Here is a 23,883-nt window from a genome sequence, read left to right as displayed (position 1 = left end):
GGGAATGTGTTGCCTGATGTCATACCCCTTCCACAAATAATGGTTAGTTGTTGATTCATGGTGCTTGAAGTTCCTGATTTGTCTTGGAAGCTGGAAAGATACTGCTCTTGAATTTTAAGAGATGCATTTAAAAGGGAATATTAAATAGAATCTAATTTATACTTGATTTCCCACACTTTTTCTTTCTTACTTTATTTTCCTCCTTTTCTCAAGGACTTGGTTCTAATAGTCTCTTGAATTTTTAACCAAAATGTTGCTTACCAATTGGAGAACATGTAAATAAAATACAGAGGAAAAGGGAAGCTAACTTGTTTTTATGGTAAGGACCAACGAGTAACTACAAGCATAATTTATTAGTTTTGATTTGCCAGAAACACTTGCTTTCCAAATGAGATGAAAAGCTCCACTGAAGAGAATGATCTGTGGTTGAATTCATTGTTACTTGAAGAAGAAAGCTATCAACTCAGTCATAATCCACTTACTTGTCAGTCATGTTAAGATCTTGGCTAGAGGAAGATTTTAACCTTTCCATTAAATATGAGCCATAATACAGACAGAAGCACATAAATCAAAAGGAGAAGGAACCATCGAGTCAGAATTACCTCCACTTGATTTTTTTTTAAGTTTATTTATTTTGAGAGAGAGAGAGAGAGAGAGAGAGAGAGAGAGAGAGAGAGAGCAAGCACAAATGGGGAAGGGGAGAGGGGGAGAGAGAGAGACTCTTAAGCAGGCTCCACTCCCAGCACCGAGCCCGATGTAAGGCTGGATCCCGGGACCCTAGATCATGACTTGAGCCAAAATCAAGAGTCAGACACTTAGCTGACTGAGCCACCCAGGCGCCCCTCTCTGCTTCTTATTAGTAACTGTCTCTCTGAGCTTTAATTCTCTGCCCCAATATTTAGATAATGCAGAAGTTGGCAAACTACGGCCCTCCCTGAGACAAATCTGGCCTACCACGTGTTTTTACAAAGTTCATGAGCTAAGAATGGCTTGTTTTTTTTTTTAATAAGTGAAACAAGAAAAAAGTTTTTGACACATAAAAAAAAGAAAAAATGTTATGAAATTCAAAATTCAGTGTTCATAAAAAGTTTTATGAGAATGAGACACACCCACTCATTTATGCATGTCTACGGCTGCTTTCTTGCCGTAACTGCCAAGCTGCAAAATTGCAACAGACTGTGCAGCCTGCAAAGCCTAACATATTCACTATCTGGCCCTTTACAGAGAAAGTCTGCCAAACCCTGAGATCAGACTAACTACACAGGGTTTTTGTGAGATGAAGACAGAAACTATAATTAAAGCATCTGGCACACAGTGGGCACTCAATAAATCTTGGCTGCTAGGATTATATGTAAATATTATGTTAATAAAAAGAGTCTGTGCATCTTATCCAATTCTGGTTACAAAACATAATGTCCTCTAAGGTCAGGTTTCCTGAAATAAAGCCAAGTGCCTCAGAATGGCTGTAGAAATCGGGTTTGAGGGGGTGAAGCTCTCTGAGTAGGAAGGGCTGAAGGATGTTGTTTCAGTGGCTTATGCAGTTGGTATTTAACATTGTGGGGTTGGGAGCAGGGACTGTTAAGGTAGTTGCTGTCTTCATTGAGTAACTTCTCAGGGATAGATTTCCACTCCTCAGTGCAGACTCCACATTCCAATTTATCTTTTCTCTGTTCATACAACTCATTCTTGAATTTGTGAAGGCTGTTCAACTTAGCTTCAGTGAAAATGTGTATAAGAAATGCTGCACAAGCCATAGAATCCTGATTTGTTTTCTACTAAATAGTTAGGTATCTGTTCTAACATTGTCTTTCCATACATCATGGAAATCTTGGCTAACAGTTCCTGAAATTCTTCAGAAATGGCAAGCCTGTGATCATTGAGTTTGTGATGAGATGCCTCGGTTTCCTCCTAATTAAGTACAATAAAGAGTTTTCAGGGAAAAGCCAATTTAGTCAAACATTTAAAAGTAATTAAACATAAAAGTATAAATCTAGAGGAAGGTTACTCTATTGGTGATGAGTTTATTCCAATTGAACTTCAAGGATATAATGTTCAGGATATTAATTAATGTAGCAGTTTAAAAGCTTTATTTTTGAAAGTCTACAAAGACTGAGCCAGAGAATAAAGTTAGATAGAAATTACACTGGTCAGTAAGCACTTGAGGTATTTAGACAGAACACAGAGTAAATCAACATTTAGGGAGCATTGGTGGTAGAGCGGTTAGCATAGCTGCCTTCCAGAATAAATAAACATTTTAAGATTAAGCTTTATGAATAAAAATTATTAACTCTATCATAAATGTTATTTTGTATTAAGTTCTCCAATACACCAGTACTGTCTCTGTCACTACCACCTTTCTGGGTACAATTTTCATATCCTCCCTTCTACCTTCATCCAGCAATTACTATAGTATCTACTCTGGCCCAGGCCCTGTTGATGGCTTTTGTGATAACTGATGAATGGGACTGACATAGTGTGTACCCTTAAGAGCTGACAATGTAGTCGAACATTCAGACAATAACAATAAAGAAGGGCATGTAGTATGACAGGAAAATTCAAAGAATGTTGTGGAGCACACAACAGAGGACTTAAGGTTTGGCGGAGTACATGAGGAGGAGAAGAAACAGAAGACTTTCTGCCAGAAGGGACCTATAAGCTGTTTCCTGGATGTCCTATAGTAGGTTCCAGGTCCAGGTTGTCCAACGCCTTGTAATCTGTGTTAGGAATTTCACATTGTATCCTAAGAGAAATGAGAAGCTTTGAACTATTTATATTACGAATGAGACTAACAGTGAGTGTCTAAAGATTAAAAATGCATTGGGTTTTTTTTTGTTGTTGTGGTTTTTACTTTAATTCTAGTATTGTTAACATACAGCATTATATTAGCTTCAGTTGTACAATACAGTGATTCAAAAATGCTGTATCTTAGTCCTCATCATGAAAAGTTTACTCTTAATCCCATCACCTGTTTCACCCACTGACCCTCTGTTTCTTGGTTTCTCTCTCTTTCTTTGTTCATTTGTTTCACTACTTAAATTCCACATGAGTGAAATCATATGGTATTTGTCTTTCTCTGATTGACTTATTTCGCTTAGCATTATACTCTTTAGCTCTATCTATGTTGTTGCAAATGGCAAGATTTCACTATTTTTTTATGGTTGAGTAACATTCCAGTGTGTGTGTGTGTGTGTGTGTGTGTGTGTGTGCGCGCGCGTGTGCACACGTGCACACGGGTGCCACTTTTTTTATCCATTCATCAATAGATGGATACTTGGGCTGCTTCCATAGTTTGGCTGTTGTAAATAATCCTGTAATAAAGCATACCTGTGTCCTGAATGTATTTAAATACCAAGTAAGGGGATGGCTAAAAAGAAAAAAAATCCACATGCAGAATTTAGCAATATCTGCTAATATTTGCGCATTTACTAAGCTGAAGCATGGTAAGCACTCAGTGCATGTTAGTTATTGCTATGTATGTTCAAGCCACTTTTACTAGTACTATTTTATTAAACCGTCGTACAATCTCATGAGATAGCTGCTCTTATTCCAACTTTCCACGTGAGGACTGAAGGATAAGAGAGTTTGTGTAGCTTACCATCTCCTCCTGGCTTAGAGTTCCAGCATCAGTATAATAAGCCAGGTCTGTCAAATTCCATGCCAGGGCAAACAGTTTCTAACTCCAGAAAATCATAAGCATGGTGGCAAGTACAAAGTTTTCCCCTTAACCAATTTTTCATACCTAGCTGTAAAGAATACTTTGAAATTCATGGTATTAAAACTAAAAGACTACAGTTCCCAAGTCAATAGACTCCTCACATAAAATCTGTTTAGAACCTCAAATGCATTTATTCAATGTGGACATGTTTTATACTTTGACTTAAGTTCCTAAACAGTGGAGAAGAGTTTTATTTATATTAATTATATCCTTACAAACTCAAGAAGTTTGACTTCACCTTTCACATTGAGCCTCGCTGCTGCTGTTGCTCATCTAACAATAGAATCTTCAAGTGTTTCTTGGAAATAAAATATCGATGTACGATAATATTTCAGCAAGAGAGGATTAAATGAAGTGGCTCAGTTCCCATGATCTCTTATCAACATGTTAAATGGAGTGGTTAAAGAATTGACCCATTTCTCTAACTATAAATACAAACCTTGGCCAATTCATTATTCTTCATCCCAGGTCTGGAAATCTGTAGATGCTATGGTGATTATTGATGGGCAGATCTTTTCCTTGGAGTCTTCACAGAATGTCTTTCATAACTTCAGTCTTAGGAAGCTGATTCTATCAGCTCAGCAAGAGAGGTTTTATCTCTCAATTGCAGACTCCCTCTAACCAACCTCATGAGATTGATGTCTACATTAAAAATATCACTTTGTAAATTTACAATGAAAAATAAGTGTTGCATGGATCAAGAGAGCTACATCTTCATTCCCTTTAGAAAGGTCTACATAAAAAGGGAACATAATGAGAAAGATAATTATGATAATTAATATAATGGAAATCAAAACAAGTTAGGTAGCAAGGATTCTTTAGTGGCAGCAGACTAGGTCAGCCCAACAGAGGAAGTCTTGTCAGTGGTCCCAGACGACAAAGTTCTCCCAACAAAACCTGTAAAGCCTTGAGGGTAAGGACCCCATCTGCCTTATATCTGTCATATCTGCAAAGCCTGGAAGAACAGCCACTCCTCAAATGAGAGTAGATTCCATTGAACTAAGACTCCTGTATTTAGTGTTTGAATGAACTCTGCCTCCTTTTTCCCTTTTGTGACCCTCCTTTCTTCTGTGCATTCAGGGATGGCCTTTTGAACACTATATTCTTTCATTAGATATGCCAACACAGTACAGTGAGGGGCGAATATGCTGGTCAGGTAGCCAATTTGTGTTTTCATGCTGACTTGTGCATTTATATTTTCATCCATTTAGTGTTTTTGCCTCTTATTGCTTCCCAGATTGGGAAGTGAGATACAAGGAATACAGGTACAGCCACTAAGTACGTTTTACATAAAGTTTATTTCTACAAACCTGTTACATCGACACTCCATGCTCACCTCTTAATATTGGATAGTAATGCAGCTCAGCCAGATTGGCCCAGTCTATTGCTTCTAATAGTTTCTGCTAATCACTAGAGATGAGGCTCAAGATATTAAAAGACTGTTAAAGTTGATCAAGATGGAAAACTTGGGGAAAGCCACCTTGTTGTTGAACCCTGCAATCTACTGAAACTACAAAAGTGTTTTACTTCCATCCATTTCCATGGATAGTTAATGAGCCCTTGCTCTGTTAAGGGCAAGGTTGGAGGTATACAAGACAATGTTTTGCCTGCATTTAACTTCGAAAGATAACATTCTATCTTTGGACTTATGTGTTAATTTTTCAAACAGCTTTATCTATTTCCATTTAGTTTTATTAACATAATACTTAGAAATCCTTAAAAGGATCTCCAGATTGCATAAGAGGAGGTAAGGAGAAAAGTAGGTAACCAAACAGTGCAACTTGGTGCATAAACTGTGTCTTAGGAATTGATTCCCAGCGGAAATTACCCAAGAGAGTAAAGAAGTGGTACAGTAAATCATGTCCTAGAACCACATTTATTGGCCCTAGGAGGCAACATAGGTATCAGAAATTGTGAGTCTTCTGTCAGCTCCTACATTATCTGTCTGCGTGACTCTCGCCATGTCATTTCAGGTCTTAGTTTTTCATGTAAGTAATGAAAAAATTGGACTGACCGTCCATCTCCTTCTAGATCAGAATATGCTACAGCTCACAATTTGTGAGCTTTAAACATTACGTAAAATTCTCTTGCCTGCAATCTGCAAAAATGGCACCAGAATATTTTTTACTCTGTTGGTCTGGTTTGCGCTTTATTTTTTTCCAGCTTTAATGAGATATAATTGACAAAGAAATATTACATATACATAAAGTATAAAACATGATGTTTGATATATGTATACATTGTGAAATGATTAAGTCTTTAATCCATTTTAAGTTAATTTTTGTTTAGACCCAGGTTTGAGTTCAACTCCATTCTGCACGTGGATATCCAGTTTTTTCAGGACAATTTATTTAAGAGATTATCCTTACCCCATCGTGTATTCTTGGCACCCTTTACGATGATAAATTGACTGCATATGTGTGGGTTTATTTCTGTGCTTTCTTCTGTTGCATTGGTCTGTGCATCTGTTTTTATTCCAGTACCACACAATTTTGATTACTATAACTCTATAGTATGAAATCAGGAAGTGTGATACCTTCAGCTTTGTCCTTCTGTTTGACAATGCTTTGGTTTTTCAGGGTCTTATGTGGTTCTGTACAAACTTTAGTATTGTTTGTTCTATTTCTGTGAAAAAAATCATTGGAATTTTGATAGGGATTACATTGAATCATTAGTTTGCTTTGGGTAGTGTGAACATTTTAACAATATTAATTTTTAAAAACTATAAATTAGATCTTTCCATTTATTTTTATATCTTCTTCAGTTTCTTTCATCAGTGCTTTATATTTTTCAGTGCAAAAATCTTTCCTTTCCTTAAACTTGTTTCTAAGCATTTCATTCTTTTTGATGATAAGGTAAATGGGATTATTTTCTTAATTTTTGATCATTTTCTTAATTTTTGATCATTTGTTGTTAGTATATAAATACAACTGATTTTTGTGTATTTTTGCAACTTTGCAACTTCCCTGAATAGATTAATTATAACAATATTTTGTTACAATCTTTAGGGTTACAAAACCATTTATATAAAATCATATCATCTGCAACAAGGCAGTATAGTTTCTCCCTTTCCAATTTGGATGACCTTTATTTCTTTTTCTTACTTAATTGCTGTGGTTAGGACTTTCAGTAGTTTATTAGGAGTGGACACTTTTGCCTTGTGGTTTTTTTTTGGGGGGGGGTGAGTCCTCTGATATATTTTATTGAGTATAGTCGACATACGATGTCACATTAGTTTCAAGTGTACAACATAGTGATGCAACAACTCAGTATTATTCTGAGGTACCACGTGTCACCATGAAAGACTATTGCAATACCATTAACTATTTTCCCTATGCTATACCTTTTATCCCCATGCCTTCTTTATTCCATAACTGGAAGCCTGTATTTCACACTTCCCTTCACCCTTTTTGCCCATCCCCCCATTATCTTCCCTCTAGTTAGGCACCCTTGTCTTATTCCTAATTTTAAAGGGAAAGCTTTCAGTTTTTCACTGTGGAACATGATGTTGGCTATGGGATTGTCCTGTGTGGCTTTAAGGGGAGGTACATTGCTTTTATACATTTTTCTTTCTTTCTTTTCTTTTTTTTTGGCCATTGTGATATATTTTTTTTCAGGAGTAGTATTTAGTGATTTTTCACTTATATATAACACAGAGTATTCATCCCAACAAGTGCCCTCTTTAATGCCCATCACCCATTTAGCCCATCCACCCATCCAACACCCTCCAGCAACTCTCAGTTTGTTCTCTTTATTTAGGAGTCTCTTATGGTTTGCCTCCCTCTCTCTTTATTTTTCCTTCTCTTCCTCTTTTGTTCATCTGTTTTGTTTCTTAAATTCTGTATATGAGTGAAATCATATGATATTTATCTTTCTCTGACTTGATTTGCTTACCATAATACACTCTAGTTCCATCCACATTGTCGGAAATGGCAAGATTTCATTCTTTTTGACTGTTGAATAATATCCCATTGTGTGTGTGTATATATATACATATATGTATGTATATATACACACACATATATATGTATATATGTATGTATGTGTATATGTATATATATGTGTGTATATATATGTATATAAATCTTATGATATTTGTCTTTCTCTGCCTGACTTATTTTTCTTAGCATAATACACTTCAGTTGTATTCACATTGTGGCAAATGTCAAGATTTCACTCTTTTTGACTGCCAAGTAATATTCTATTGTATATATGTACCACATCTTCTTTATCCATTTGTCATTTGATGGACGTTTGGGCTCTTTCAATAATTTGGCTATTGTTGATGGTACTGCTATAAACATTGTGGTGCATGTGCCCCTTCAAATCAGCATTTTTGTGTCCTTTGGATAAATACTAAGTAGTGCAGTTGATAGGTCATAGGGTGGTTCTATTGTTGAGTTCTTATCATGAAAACATTGATTTTTTTATCAAATGTTTTTCTGTGTTTATTGAGATAATATTTTTATTTTCTATTCTGTTAATGTAGTGTGTCATTTTCATTAATTTACTCTGATGAACCATTCTTGCATCCCAGGGATGAATCCCACTTGATCATAATGTATGGTCCTTTTAACGTGCTGTTAGGTTCAGTTAGCTAATATTTTGTTGAAGATTTTTTGTAACTGTATTTATCAGGGATTTGGGCCTGTTTCTTTTCTTGCAGTGGCTTTATCTGGCTTTGGTTTGAGAGTAGTGCTGGCCTTGTTAAATACATTTGGAAGTGCTTCCTCTTCTTTAAAGTTTTGGAAGAGTTTGAGAAGGATTGGTATTCCTTTTTTTTTTTTAATTTTTGGTATAATTTTCCCCTGAAACTGTCTGGTTCTGGGCTTTTGTTTGAGGTTTTTGATTACTACTTCAGTCTTCTTACTAATAATTATCTGTTTTGATTTTCACTTTCTTTATGATTCAGTCTGGGTAAGTTCTATGTTTTTTGGAATTTATCCATTTTCTTCTAGGTTTCCAAATTTATCCATGGATAATTTATCAAAATAGTCTCTTATCCTTTGTATTTCTGTGGGATCAGTTGTAATATCTTCTTTGATTTATAATTTTATTTATTTGAGTCTTCTGTATTAGTCTAGCCCAAGGTTTCTCAGTTTTATCTTTAAAAGAAAAACCACAACTCTTCATTTCATTGTTCTTTTCTCCTGTTTTTCTGGTCTTTCTTTCATTTGTTTGTATTCTATTCTTTGTTATTCCTTGTCTTCTGTTAACTTTGGGCTTAGTTTGTTCTTTTTCTCGTCGTCTTATGTGTCAAGTTAGGTTGTTAGAGATGTTTTCCCCCTAGTGTAGATATTTAGCATTGTAAACATTCCTCTTAGAACCACTTTGCTGCATCCCATCATTTTCAGTACATTGTGTTTCCATGTTTGTCCGCCTCAAGATACTTTTATGGTTTTCCTTGTGAATTCTTCCTTGACCGATTTGTTGCTCAGGAGTGTGTGGTATAGTTTCTACATATTTGTGAGTTTTTCAGCTTTTGCCCTGTTACTGATTTCTAATTTTATGCCACTGTGGTCAGAAAAAATGCTTGATATGAATTTAATCTTCTTAAATTTGTTAAGACTAGTTTTATGGCCCAACATATGATCTATCCTGGAAAATATTCCATGAACACATGTGCAAAGCATGTATTTTGTTGCCTGGAATGTTCTGTGTATGTCTACTGGGTCCATTTGATTTATAACGTTATTTGAAACCACTGTTTTCTTATTGGTTTTCTGTCTGGATAATTTATTCATTGTTGAAAGTGGGGTACTGAAGCTTTCCTACTGTTACTGTATTGCTCTCTATTTCTCTCATCAATTCTGTTAATACTAGCTTTATATATTGAGATGCTCCAATGCTGGGTGCATATATGTTTACAATGGTTAAATGCTGATAATTAATAGACCGCTTTATTATTATACAGTGACGGATTTTGACTGAAAGTCTATTTTGTCTGATGTGACTATAACCACTCCTGATGTCTTATGGTTACCGTTTACATGGAATACCTTTTATTTTTAATCCCTTCTCTGTCAATGTACATGTCTTCTCAAAGCTAAAATGTGTCTCTTGTAGGCAGCATATTGTGGCATTTTGTTTTTTTCTGTTTATTCAGCCACTTTGTGTCTTCTGATCAGAGAATTTAATTCATGTACATTTAAAATGATTATTGATAAGGACTTATTATTGCCATTTTTTGTTTTGCTTTCTGATTCTTTTGTAGTTCCTTTGTTCTTCTCTTCCTGTCTCACTGTCTCTTGTGATGTGTGTGTGTGTGTGTGTGTGTGTGTGTGTGGTATGTTTTGATTCCTTTTTATCATTTGTGTATCTAGTAGAGGTTTTATTGTCTGTGGTTACCACAAAGCTTATATAAAACATCTTACAGTTATAACAGTATATTTTAAGCTGATAACTACTTAACTTTAATTGCATACAAAATCACTCTATGCTTTTACTTGTCCCCCCCCCCCACATTTTATGCTTTTGATTTCATACTTGACATTTTTATATTATTCACCCATTAACAAATGATGGTAGCTATAGCTGTTTCTATGCTTTTATCTTTTAACTTTGAAATTAGAGTTAAGAGGGATTTATGTACCATTACATTATTAGAGTATTCTGGAATTTGACTATGTATTTTCCTTTATCAGTGACTTTCTATACTTTGATTTTTCACGTTGTTATTTATGTTTTCATGTTGTTTTGTTTCTACCTGAACTCTGATTATCATTTCTCGTAAGGCAAGTTTAATGGTGATGAACTCCCTCAGCTTTTATTTGTTGGTAATGTCAAAATCTTATTTGTTACTAGCAATGTTCATTATTAGTAAAACACTAAACATATATTAAGCAACTATTATATGCCAAACACTATGCTAGTTGTGAGTTTGCCCAACTGTGTATCTTTCACATATTTAAATGAATTCCTTCTAAAGATCAAATAATTTGAAATGTATAACATTGCATTTTCTCTTGTTGGCAACTTTTAATTTTTTTTTGGTGTATGGTTGCTGGAAGTTGGTGTTGAGGCCTTTGGTCTCAAGGATTCAGGGATTCAGGCAGCTAATAATTAGCATGGAATTCCCACATCAGACAGTTGTATTTTGTACCACTGAGTACTGATGGACCATCAAAATAAAGATGAGCAGTGCTAACATTTTTCATGTACAGACCTTATTTATTTCCGCCTACCACGGGGTGCCTATCGTGAAGTCTGGCCCATTTTTATTGATCAATAAATTTTACTTCCAAATAAAAATATGATATTTCAAGAATTTTACTTTCAGCAAGCAGTAATACAGTGAGATATTTTGGCCAAAAAGAATTTGGGGAGAATTGATTAGTGTTTGGTGCTGAAAAGGAAAGAATGCATGGAACCATTTGTGTAACTATACCAGTATTTGTTTTACAGTACTTAATTAATTTCTTTTAAAAAGATATATCTACAGTGAATTTTATTACTAGTTACATTAATTACCAAGTGCGTCAATTCCTTCTCAAAGTACTGACATAGCTTGAGAAACCTTCATTCTGTACCATGCATAGATTTGAATTTCCAAAACAGAAAATGATTTCAGCTTTACACACTAGGGCCAATGGAGATATTCTCAAAACTGTGGGTCACTGATTTGTCACTGAGCTAGACTTCCTCCAAAGATAAAGTCTCTTCCGAATCAACCAGATAATGTTGTCTTTGCCAAATGAAAAGCAGAGCTGTATTTGTTCTGTTTGGAAGGGCCAAAGCTGGGTGAGTGTCATTTTGCATCAGGTATTATTTGTGAAATGAACGGCTAGCATAATGTTACTGTTGTAATCACCTGCTATTAGATTAACTCAAATGCTCAGGGAATGGAAGAACAAATAGTAAATGCTTTTCTATCCTTAAATTAAATGTTGTTTCAGAACACTTCTTAAAGAACTTTCCCTGGGCAAGATTATGAATATGTCTTGGGTGCCCTATCATCCGTAGTGCACATGGGACTTTTGTTTGCCTTCCACTTTTTCTCAATTCTCTCATTAGCCTACTGAGTCCATGTGGTGCATATGGAGCTGATTTCTTCCTTTTAGTCTCTGGGATTGTCATATGAGCCAAATATGAACAACACGAGTATGTCATCCCTCAACCATAGAGATTTGTTCAGGGATAAGCATGTGGCTCAAGCTGGGTTACTTAGAATGCTTTATGGAAAAGATCTTTTATTTTTCCATGTAAGACTGAGATCACCTGTGGACGTTTTACGTCCCAGTAAATCAAAACTAAGAATGAAACCATGAGAAGCCTAGAGAAGAGGGAAATAGAGCCTTGATTGTATTAGAACTATTGTGCTGCACCCACCTTAAGATTAGAGTTACATGATTTAGGAACCCCCTCTTTTTCTCTGATGCTAATTTGAATGAGTTCTGACTGCTGTAACCAAAAGATTCTTGGCAAATACCTCTTTTCAGATTTGTGCCGTAACTACTTTGTGCCTCTTGAAGACCCCAAAGTAGTATCTCAGCCTGCCCTCCCAAGTAAGTGACACAACAAACACTCTACCCTATAATCATAGCCATTCTACCTTGTATCTCAGACCTTAAGGTCTTTGCCAGAAACCTGACTTGGTAATTTTGCACAAAGTCTTGTAGATAAACATGTAAAAGGCTTGTTAGTTTTGGGGGAATATTTACATCGTATAAGAGAACTTCATATCCTGAGTACAATACAATGTTTTAGCATGTCAGAAAGATTAAATGAAGTCTGAAACTTGAAGATAAAGTGGAGTTGTGTGCATATTCTTGCGCTTGGGTTAAAAAAACCAAACCAAACCCTGCATTCACATACTTAAAAGTATATTTTGTGCACTTCCTTTGAGCTAGGCACAGTGGAAGGAACTAGGACCCAATAGAGAGTAAGAGGTTTCTGCTCTCATGGAAAAGATTCATTTTGTATCAGGACATTTTGACATGGATCCAATAAAAATACAAATAAATGTGTAATCAAATCTATGATAAGTATTGGTCTTTCGGCATAGGTAATGGGGGGCTGTTGTGTTCAGGGATAACTAAATCCTAGAGGAAGTGATAATGGAGTATACATTTGAAGGTTGAATAGGAGTTAAAGAACTGAAAACATGAGAGTGAGGGTAACTTCTAGGAAAAAGAAAAGTCTTTCCAGAAGGAGAAAACAGCTTTGTAAAAGATTCTCAAGTGGGAAGATACACGATTTCTTTGAAGAAGAGAGAGTGGCAGCAGATGAGACAGAAGATGTAGACAAGGGACCAGATGAAGCCAGGCCTTTTAAGTCATGGTGACAGTTGTTGTCCTTACCTTTCAGGAAATAGTAAGAAAGACATTTAAGGATTTTAGTTCGCAAAGTGACATGCTTAGGATTATGTTTTAGAAGTTATCGCTGCAACTTCATGATTGTGAGGTCTGGCTGGTATTAGAATCACCTGGATTAAGGGGTTCCTGTCCCATTCCAGTAAAATCAAAGTCTCAGGTGTGTGCCCCTGGATCTGGTCATTTTAAAAGCTCCCTCCAGATGATTCTAACGTGAAGCTAGGCTGGAGAATCACAGATGTAAACCAGGTAGGAGATGTAAGTGCATCTGTGCTAGAGGCTCTGCGAGCTGGCTTCTCTGTATGACTCAAGGTTACCGCCACCAAAGCTAAGATTATCATGGTCTGTGTTAATAGAAACATAGTTCCTAAATGAGAGAGAGTTTTGTTCCTCTGCCCACAAATTAGACCTAGCACACCTGAAGAGTTTGTTCAACTCTCGGCATCAGATTTTAAGAGAAAACTAGCCAAACTGGAACATTCCTAGAAGAGGCCATTGAGGTGGTAAGAGGAATCTGCACTGTCATGAGCAGAAGTGATCCAATGGCACCAGAGAAGTTGAAATTGTAGTCAAGTAGTTCTTCACGAAGGATGATTTAGGACCTCCCTTTTCAAGGAAGTCCAAGGCTTCTATTGATTCAGAGGGTAAGTATGAGGTCCAACTACTTCCCAGTCATAGACATTGGAAACAATGGCAGGAGACGGTGTAGACAAGAATCTGTGTCCTCATGGAGTTGATGTTCTAGTTGAGAATGAAGTTTTCTCACTCACATGATTCTTAAAGTCGGAATTTTAAATTGACCTTTATAGTTAGTGGCTTTAGAATCAGGACGTGTCATAGGGAGATGTATTTCCGTTGTTAATTTTAGAACATTAAAAGTAGAAGTTTCTGAGAAGCTAGGAGGTCAGCATCCATGGAAGGATTCTAGCAGAAGTGGCCATTGTAGAATCTAAAGACAGGATTGGAAGATGTAATAGGAAGGAGATTATTGAGTGATCTAGTCTAGTAATCCCTAGAGTCTTTTACAAAACTAAAAAAACAAATATTACACCTTAAGTGCTTTATTATGCATTATCTCATGAAATTTATAACACTCATCATGCAGATGGGGAAAATGAAACCACATCACACTATCATTTTGGAAGTTAAAAACATGACTTCTACAAATAAAGCGTAAAGAGATGTCAGAAATTTAATTTGACTCATTAATTGATGAAGACATCAGTATGATGGTAAGACTGGGTCCAAGAACATTTGAGGAGCTCTTTGTTTATGGGTGTGTTAATAAAAGAATGTTAGTACAAGATTACTAGGTGGGACACAAAACGGATTAATGTTTCACAGGGCAGTAAACCACATGGGATTATTTTTTTTTTCTACTGGAGAAAAATAATTTCTACCTTTCACAGAAAAAAGTCTTTAAAGTAACATAACTTCATTAAATTCTGGACCTTTATTTAGTAGCAAGTAGTAAATGGAGCAAAGCATATTTCCCTTAGATAATTCTTGAGAGAGCATGTGACAAACACCACATAAAACATTGAAAGCACATGATTATCTTTTGGCCTTCTTTTCAAGTTTTGGATAATTTTTCTTACCATTAGAAGAGGTAAATAACTTTTCAGGATTTTTGAGTTTCAGTGATGAGGCTGCTCACAACCGATCCATCTTTCTCCAAATATCCCCCCTGAAATGAGCCATGTAGCAAGCACTTTGGGGGGAAAGGTACTGGGGATGCACCTTTTGAATCACATCACCATTGTCCGGCCTTTGTATAAGTCGGAGCTTGTTTTTTCCAGCTGCTTTATGTTGGTTTGTTTACCCGATTCCTAAAACATTTGTAAACCTCTCAAAATTAACTTCTCGACCTATTTTGTTTCTGTGAAAGTAGTTTGGCACACTAAACATGATTAATATGTAGCTAGTGGTTCATTAACTGCTTGCTGCTGTTGGCTCTAAGACAAAAACTCTGGAACCCCAGGTAGACATCTGATTCTTTAGAATTTATTGCAGCTTTTTGCTCAGTAAGTTTTCTTTCTCAGTTTCTGGAGTGTGTGGGGGATGGGGTGGCGGGGCGGGGGGTAGGGATGGTTGTTGTTAATTGAGGATGTCACAGTTACCAAACAGGGAATTGTAATTGTTAGTGGTTTCCTATTTTTAGAGTGGTAATCTTGAGCTCTTCAGGTTCCAGACCAAGTCCAGTTCTCTGCAAATGGCACTTTGTTCAGCCTCATGTAACTGACGGCAGATTTGGCCTCACTGTTTTCCTTTCCTGTGAGTTAATCTTGAGGAAAGACTTGAGTGTTAAGTTCAGGGAGTAAATGAAAAGTAGCTATGTGGTAGGCTTAATGTTCCAAGAAGGTATGAGGATACTTGCCTATGTTTAAGGAGATAGGCCCCTATTACGTAAAGGTAAAGTGGCAGAAAACTAGACAAATAACTTATTTTAGGAGCTCAAACTAGATGTAAGAGCACAGTTTTGCTTTTTGAGTTAAGAGAAAGCGTCCAATATTTGCTCCATTGAGAGAAAACGAGGTTGAAATTTACAGGCACTGTAATAATATTTCATAAATATAACATATCATATTTAATGTATCTTATAGGCCACTTTACGTGAGTTATCTCACCAAATTCCTCAACAATTCCATGAGGTAGAATCTATCATTGTTTCCATTTTATAGATGAGTAAACTGAGGTCCTTAGGGGTTAAGCAAGCTGGCCAAGATTCACAGTCAGTAAGAGAGACAAAGTTAAGATTAGACCCAGGTGAACTGATTACAAGCCTATTCCTGGGAAGGTTAGATGGCATTGCCCTTCCCCAATGATGCTGGGATGGAGAAAGCACATAGAAAATTAGTCAAAAGCCCATTTTCCAACCTCAGCTCCAGCATTAACTGTCTTTGCATCTCTGGATGAGTCATCTCATCTGTCTGGGTCTCCATTTCCCTCTACAAAATGAAGGGTAGAAACAATTTGGATTGGATGGTCTCTGGGGTTCCTTCCAACTCTTAAGTCCTCGGATTCTATAATTGCATCCTGACCGTAGAGGTGCACGTGCTCCCCTCCCCACACACATACATACACTGCTTCCCAAAGCAAAAATCTAATCCTGCTGTGAGCACCATTGCAATTTGATGCTAAATTCAAGCAAGACCCCACCAGATCCTGTTATTTACAACAGCCCGTCAGGAACACACAACACTTTCTAAAATTTGGTGAGCCTGTTCTTTAAAATAAGTTGCTAATGGGACGTGATTTTAGGACATAAAATATTAATTTAAAAAAACCCTCAAAACAGATGAGGCTTTCTCTATAAATCATCCCTTTCCTACAGTGTTACCTTGACAACTTAGCTTTGACTCTTTATAAATGGGGTTTTCAGTGTAGGAGAAGAGGGGTGTCCTCGTGGTATCTTTCAAGATTTTCTCGTGTTTGATGGTAAGAGGAAACGTCAAAAGTCGATCACGAAATCCAGCAGAATGTACACAGGACATCTTGATGGAATGTCATCCGGAAATAATCACAGGTGCACAGAATTAGGCCATATCCTGATTAAAGGTACGTTATTTTCTCCTTTCTGTTCCCTGTAACCATCACACGTCTCAAGAGCATGTGAAATGTTACATTCCTGGACCAGCACAGTTACAGAGCAGACAGCAACTAAAATGCCTGAAAATAATTGCATTATTTTTAGTTGCAGCAGCCAAGATGCACATACTAGGATGAGGGGAGAACTCTGAAGTACTGAACCAAAATCTAGAAATGCTAAAAATACTGTTCCCCCTCCAGCAATTGAGATTTTGAGCAATGACTGAGGCAAAGGCAGGTAGGGAGATTCAATTAGAATTCGCATCTCTCAGCTGTAAATAGGCTCGTTATCAGGGCTGGCAAGAGCTCAGTGGGCTCACAGGGCTGAGCCCGGGCCTGCCAGGGGAAGAAGTTAAAAATGGGCAGTGCTGAGCAGCAGAAGACTCCTCTCCGGCATCTGGCAGCACAGAGCAGAACCTGGAGAATGGCTGAACGATCCGAATTGGTTCTAGAAGCCCTTTCCCTTGGGGTTGTGAATATGAGCCCAGCAGACGCCACGGACGCTGTTGCAGGGGAGCGAGTCTGTGCTTGACACATGTGTTTCCCATTGATAGCTGGAGACAGACCAGTAGCTCTGAGTTGGCCTGACAAAGCCTTATTGAAGTACAGACAGAGTACGGTTTCAAAGCCATCAGAGAAAGAACGGGAATGCTGTTCAGGAAATTCTTCAGGCATGGGCAGGGACTTGGCTGCAATTCTGCAGTTGGAAAATCTGACTGGGGCAGCTTCTGAACACAGGCTGGGCCTGCTCACGCTTGGCGGGCTGAGCGGCCGCCTCCTTCAGAGCCTCTCGGCTCACTCTGGGCTTGTGGGCGATTTTCATCAGGCGCTTTGTGAAGCAGACAAGCGAGGTAGGGCACTGTTAAGTTTTTACATTTCCACGATTCTTTTCACTTTCTCAGCCTGCTGTTTGTTTGTAAGTACTGGGAGTTTTTGGCCGGTGTGCGTGTGTGTTGCAAGTTAGAACTCCATCCCTTCAAATGTTCGGTGTGGACTTGTAATCTTTTCTTTTTTTTCCTCCCCCCTACCCTCTTCAAGTTCTGATTTCCAACAGGACTGAGACACTTTTGAAAGTTGGGATTTAGCTAGCAACACAAACGGGAAAGGAAAAGTTTGCGAATCCTTGGGCAGTCACCCTGTTCCCACCTTCTGTAACTTATCTGCGTGGAAGGACGGTTCGTTGGCACGAAAGATCATTTGAGATGAAACTATCTGTGTTCTTTGCTTCATGAGAGCTTTGAGAGGGGTGTTTTTAGCAGAAAATAGCTTTCATTTTAGCAAGGAATCAGAGTTGGAAGTTTCTATTTTGGATTACATTTTCAGAGTGTGGGAGCAGATATGTGTATATGAGTTCCTGGCATCTCTTATTATTCTATGGGATTTGGGCTGTCATTAAGGAGCCCACTGATAGGTTTGCCTAGAAATATGCTGGATCAACCTTTGTAATTCTGTTTCTATAATACTTTTCAACTATCCTGAGTTGAAAAGTTAGTGGCAGTTTTACTCTCAAAAACTACTTCTGTATTTTGGAAATAGAGACAACTAAAGGGAAACGGAAAACAGTAGTTTCTTCATAATCGTTGCTACAAGACAGACATAGGATGGGGTGAATTTTAGCTCCTTAATTGATTTTATTTTACACTTTACTGGAAAGAGTGCTTTAAAAAACCCCAACTTTTTAAATAATTCTTCCTCATATGTATCAGCTATAATGCAGTACAGGTTTTTATACCCCACCCCAGGAAAGCTCTACCTTATTCTGTGCTTAGCATTTGTAAAATACACTGTGTAATTGCACTTAAGAAACTCGTTCAGCTCAGGAAGGGCTGGACGAAATCTCACTCCAGCTTTGTGATTACTGGCAGAGCAATTGGTGACAGCTCTTGTGCTCTCCAAAGGGTCTTGGCCAAGAGTCAAGCTGGAGAAAGAGTTGAATGAATGGATTCAGGTGCGTGTTTACTTTAGTTTTAAAATCTCTCAGTGAGGAGCTAACAGTCCAGATTGATGGGTGAATGAAAATACAGGGCTGGAGCTCTTAATCTTCTGTGTAAGACGTCTGTGCAGGCCGACCTCTGTCCTCTCAGTGGAAAGTCCGCACTCTCAGCCCTCATGTTCTCCACAGTTGTGCACTTGGAGGAAGGAATTGGGAAATGGGGGCCAGCAGGGGTGCTTACTCGAAGAGTGGCATGCAAACATTTTTTTCATCAGTCTTATCTCTGTGTTATGTTGGGTGGCGAGGGTTTGGGACACACAGGATGTGGGACAGAAACAAATGTGCATTTGGAAGTCAGCATAGACGGTGACTACATTGGTGTTTTTCCTAAGTGCCTACTGGGTGAGCAGAATGCCAGGACACATTAGGAACCGACATGAGCCATAGCCAAGCCCACTGCCAGTGAAAAAGGAGACTCAAGTGAGCTCTAATGTCATACTTGTCTAAATTTAGCCTGTGTCAAGCACTGAGCAGAGCAGGCGTGAAATGGCAGCTCCGGGTTACAGAATTTTGAACGGCAGCGCCTAAAACTTAGAAGAAACTTTATAGTTTCCCTTTTTTGGAAGTATAGGAGGGGCGAACCAAGCTCCCTTGACATTTGAAAAGAAAAAGAAGAGGTGGGAGGGTAGAGGAGAAGGAATCAGGGCAGAGGTGCAGGCAACAGGGTAGAGGAGTGGCCACTGCACACAGGGGGCAGCGAGGGCAGAGGGAGGAGATGGTGACCAGGAATGAAGCCTGCGGACTAGAAACAGCACAAACCAGCAGGCACCAATTCATTCGCTTGAAGTGCGTGGATAAACCACGGTCTTGGCAAGAATCGTTTTATCCTCTAACACGCTGGGAGACCCTGTGGCCAGTCTGCCCCGCTGTGCCTTCTGGAAGCAATCAGAAAGCACATTTTGTAAGAACGGCAACGCCCAGGGGTTCAGATTTCCCAAGCAGCGAGGGAGCAGGCTCTTAAGGCTTTATTTTTAACCCCTATTTCTTCCATCCAGAGGTATTCCCACTGGGGGTGTTGAGTGAATGGACCAGGTGCGGGTGGGTGAGTGATTGTGGTGACCAGTTGGTTCTAGGCCCTGCCCATGGACACTTTGTCGTAAAGACAAAGTTTTTCAGAGGAAGATAAAAGGATCCATAGACTTTATTTTGATGAATTAAATTATTTAAATTATTTTTAATTAAAAAAAAACATCTCTAAGGTCATACCTGTACCATTTGTTGGTGAAAGTGTTTAATTCTACTTTCAGAAGGTTAGGAGTTTCATAGAATCTTGGATTTGACCATCCGGAAGATACCTGGGCCATCCTGTAGTGCAGAATTTCTTGAGTATGAGTAATATGGAAACCCCTTTCATAACAGGGTGTTTGTGGGGGAAATCAATGCCCTCATTATCGACTTAATTATTTTATTGTACTGTCACATGTACAAACCGAAAATACCCACCTGGATACTACCTCTCTGTTTTAATCATTCTTGAATAAACATAGTACTAAAACAAAATTTTGCATTAAATACAGAGAAATGTATCTCATAACATTCAGATTATGAACTTTGGTTTCTTATGTAGAAGATGCATTATTGGAATTTAAAAAAAAATTTAATGTTTATTTATTTTTGAGACAGAGAGAGACAGAGCATGAACGGGGGAGGGTCAGAGAGAGGGAGACGCAGAATCTGAAACAGGTTCCAGGCTCTGAGCTGTCAGCACAGAGCCTGACGCGGGGCTCGAACTCATGGACCGCGAGATCACGACCTGAGCCGAAGTCGGACGCTTAACCAACTGAGCCACGCAGGCACCCCATGGAATTTAATAAGGTTTATACCATGAATATGGGACTAACACGTACCCAGAGATTACTTTGATCCCAGCACACTTACATTCCTATATCCTGGACAGACACTTGATTCTTCAACAGCTGTTTTCTCTTCCCATCTACCTTCACTCTGTCCTTTTATTTGCACCTTGAAGGAATGTGCCATTTTATGTTGTGTCACATTCTTTTCCTTTCTCTCTTCATGACAATTAGAATGGAGTCATTTGTCACCCACGCGATCACATGGTTAATACAAATACAGACACCAAAGCTGTGTGGTAGTAGGCATTAGTTGTGAATCTGACCTATATTTTCTAGGACAAAATTTACATCAAATAACCACATCAAAAAAAAAAAAGGAAAGAAAAACACAAGAACAGATTTGGTGCAGAACTCTCAGGTCTCAGGGAAGATTTGAGGATCTCTCATGGGGTCTCCACGTTAAGAGATGCTGGTCCTGGCTGGTTTTGGTTCCGTGGAAGAACCTCGTCAGGAATCTCGGGAAGGATGGTTCTGTAACTGGAAACACCCTCTCCGTATTTCTACTGTAGCCCAGCTACTTTGACTTGTTGTCTGTATTGGGGTTTTGCAGGAGATTTCATCTGAAAAGGGAGTTCTAAGGCAGTACCTGTGAAACTTGTGTTTGGCTACAGTAATAGAAACTCTGCTCACAGAAGTCTAAAGGTATAAGGTGTTGCTTTTGGCGTGGACAGGTGTAGGTCGTGCTTGGACAGTCCAGGGCTAGTGCGACAACTGAGCACTGTCCCCAGTGAACACAGCTTCCTTTCTGCTTCCCCATCTTCTGCCCTTTAGCTGACCTTCCCATGCTCATGTCCATGCATCATGTCTAAGTCAGGGCGCAGGTGGCAGGGCATGAAGGGGAAAACACCTTTCCTCATGAGACTTTGCCCCTTTCATCAGGAAGGGATCCTGTCCCATGTAGACTTCCCCTCGCATCTCAGAATACACACCCAGAACTGGATTGTGTACCCACTGGTCCCATGCGATGATACTACCATACTGGTTACAGCCAACCATGCTTCACCCTCTGGGTATGGAGTAGGAACCCACAAATTCAGATCGAGATTTCTGCCAGATGATGAGCCTATCAGCGCCTATCTATTATCAGTGAACACCAGGGAGGATGCCTGTAGGACAGGCATGGACAGTTGGGGCCACAAATGCTTAAAAACAAAAAACAAAACAACAAGAACAACAATAACAACAAAACCAAATAAACAAATACATTTGAAAAACACTGCCTCAGTAATCTATTCCTTCCACTTTATGGAAGCAGACACTGAGATCCGGAAAGTGAACACTGAGATCAAAAGACTGTCTAAGGGACACAGGCAGTCTGCGACAATGGCAATACTTCTTGTTTCTTGACTATGAGTCTGGTGTGGACTACATGTTATATGCATCGCCTCAGTAATGATAACTTAGTGATACTTTGGAAGGCAAGCCTCAAAAACAAAACAAAACAAACAAAAAGAGAAACATACTGGAATCTTAGTATTGGAAGTTTCCTCAGAAATCACCTCCATGGTTTCTCAAAACCTCCTGAATCAGAATTCCAGAGATTAGAGTTGGAGAGTCTCTATATTTTTAAAAGCTCTCTGAGTGATTCTTTTGAAGCCAGCCAGACACTGTGCACAGAACTGGGTTTGTTTAAGATGTGGTTAAATCAGTATCCACTGCAGGGATGCCATTTATAGCATTGCTGACAGATATCAGCCACATGGGTTGGCAGTGCCTTCAATGATGGCAGGCAGCTGGGGTGTCATTTCTCTACTCTGCAAGGCAGCCGGGGTGTCATTTCTCACCTCAGGTCTCCTCAAATTGAGCCAATGTTCATGTCTGCGCTTTGTAACCTATGCCCTTTGTCATGGGCTCTGGAGCCACATTTGAGATGGGTGATGGTACTTGGTGCAGAAGTGAGGTGGAGAAAGGGAGTAAAGATAGAAGTGGTCAGAAATCTTGGGATAGGTCCTGACTTCACTAATTGCTGGATCTCAGTTTTCCCACCTGTACAATGGGATCCGATGCCACTAGAGTGTTTTCTGTTTCTCATAATCTATCGTTTTTGGAATTCTAAAGCTCTCCCATTACTTTATGAAGGTCCAAGTCTTCCTTTCCCAAGGATGGGCATCTTGAATTATTTCATATGTCCCTCCTCTTTTCCTGTGCTATTCTCCTTACCTTTCTTGAACACATTCTACTTAAACTCCTCTTGACAAAAATATGATTCCCTGAACTCAGTTCCAGTCATCTGCCAGGTGCATATTCCATGAACAGAACACCAAACGTCTATATTAACCTAAGGGGAAGAGAGTGATTTTATGGGAGAAGTGGCACAGTAAGAAGGAAGAGTGGGAGGTGAGATGATCTTATAGCAGAAGGAGATACACACACACACACACACACACACACACACACACATACACACACACACATTTAATATTGACTAAGACAGCATGAGACAGACTGGCAAAGAATGAAATAGGCAAACCATGACAAAAAGACGTATGGGCACAATCAGCAGAGGAAAGAATATTTTACCCTGAGTTATCCAAGTTACTTTTTCTGCGTTGCCCGAATTTCTCTCCAGATTCCACTGTGCTCTTTCACCTTTGCTGCCACACAAAGAAGTGATTGTCTTCATTATTATTTCAAACTCCAATTGCCAAGTGTGAACCACTTTATATAAAGAAGCCTTGTAATCTGTGGCCCCTGGCCTGCTGTCAGAGAGGTTTGTAGGACTTGGGGAGGAAGGTGTCACCACGGTTCACTAAGTGTATAAATCCTGTGAGATTGGCTTGCTTGAAAACCTTTGCTGGTGGCTGTCCTAACGGAGCTCCGGGTGTGTAGGTGAATGTGGAGCTAAGGCTTTATTCTTCTTTGTAACTGATAATGCAGTGGCACCTATTAACACAAGCCCAGTTTCCTGATAAAAAACTATATTGCCAGGGATTAGAAACTCCCTCCTTTTCAGCCCACTTTCCTTTGCGGGGTGATAGGATCAGACTCTCTCATGAGCACCCTGAATTCTAAATAACATATTTCTGAACTCTTAGAAACCCTGCAGTTAGTTACCAGCTGGGGTTGAAGTATTTAGCCACGGAAACTACTTCTTGAGCTCAGTGAATAAATATCAGCTGTTAGCTCCTTCGTCCAAGCAAACATTAGACACCACCCTGTTGTCCTAACTCTGGTCAGGGTTGTGGTAGTGGGAGTGGCATGTTCCATGAAAGAAGACTACTTAGAACCTAGGAATAGCGGACAGGCAGAGTCACACTGTGTTCCTTTCCTTGCTGTTCTTACCTGTGGTTGTCCGCCATCATCTCTCTTGTCCTGTACTCATTCCAGCTCGCTCACTCTCTCTTTGAATTTCATTCCATTTTCCTGTTGCCAGTTCTTCTCTCTATTAAGGATGTTTCTTAATATCCTTAAGTAATGACC

General features: G+C 38.8%; 1 protein-coding gene across 3 annotated transcripts in view; it reads left to right on the top strand.

Moving 5' to 3' along the window:
- The window catches only part of SGCD (sarcoglycan delta), a 569,013-nt gene that overhangs the window by 158,838 nt on the left and 386,292 nt on the right, over positions 1-23,883 (top strand). The window contains exon 1 of one of the 3 annotated variants that reach the window (XM_047873983.1): positions 17,245-17,465. The exons of 1 other annotated variant lie outside the window; for it this stretch is intronic. The gene's annotated coding sequence lies outside the window, so the exon portion shown is untranslated. Of the gene's footprint in view, positions 1-17,244; positions 17,466-23,883 lie in introns of those variants that run through there. One more of the 3 variants, XM_047873967.1, reaches the window with a different exon arrangement.

The sequence above is a fragment of the Prionailurus viverrinus genome, chromosome A1 (genome assembly GCF_022837055.1).
Source record: "Prionailurus viverrinus isolate Anna chromosome A1, UM_Priviv_1.0, whole genome shotgun sequence".
Lineage (NCBI taxonomy): Eukaryota > Metazoa > Chordata > Mammalia > Carnivora > Felidae > Prionailurus > Prionailurus viverrinus.
Note: the sequence above shows the minus strand (reverse complement) of the source record. Positions and strands in the feature narration are given on the sequence as shown.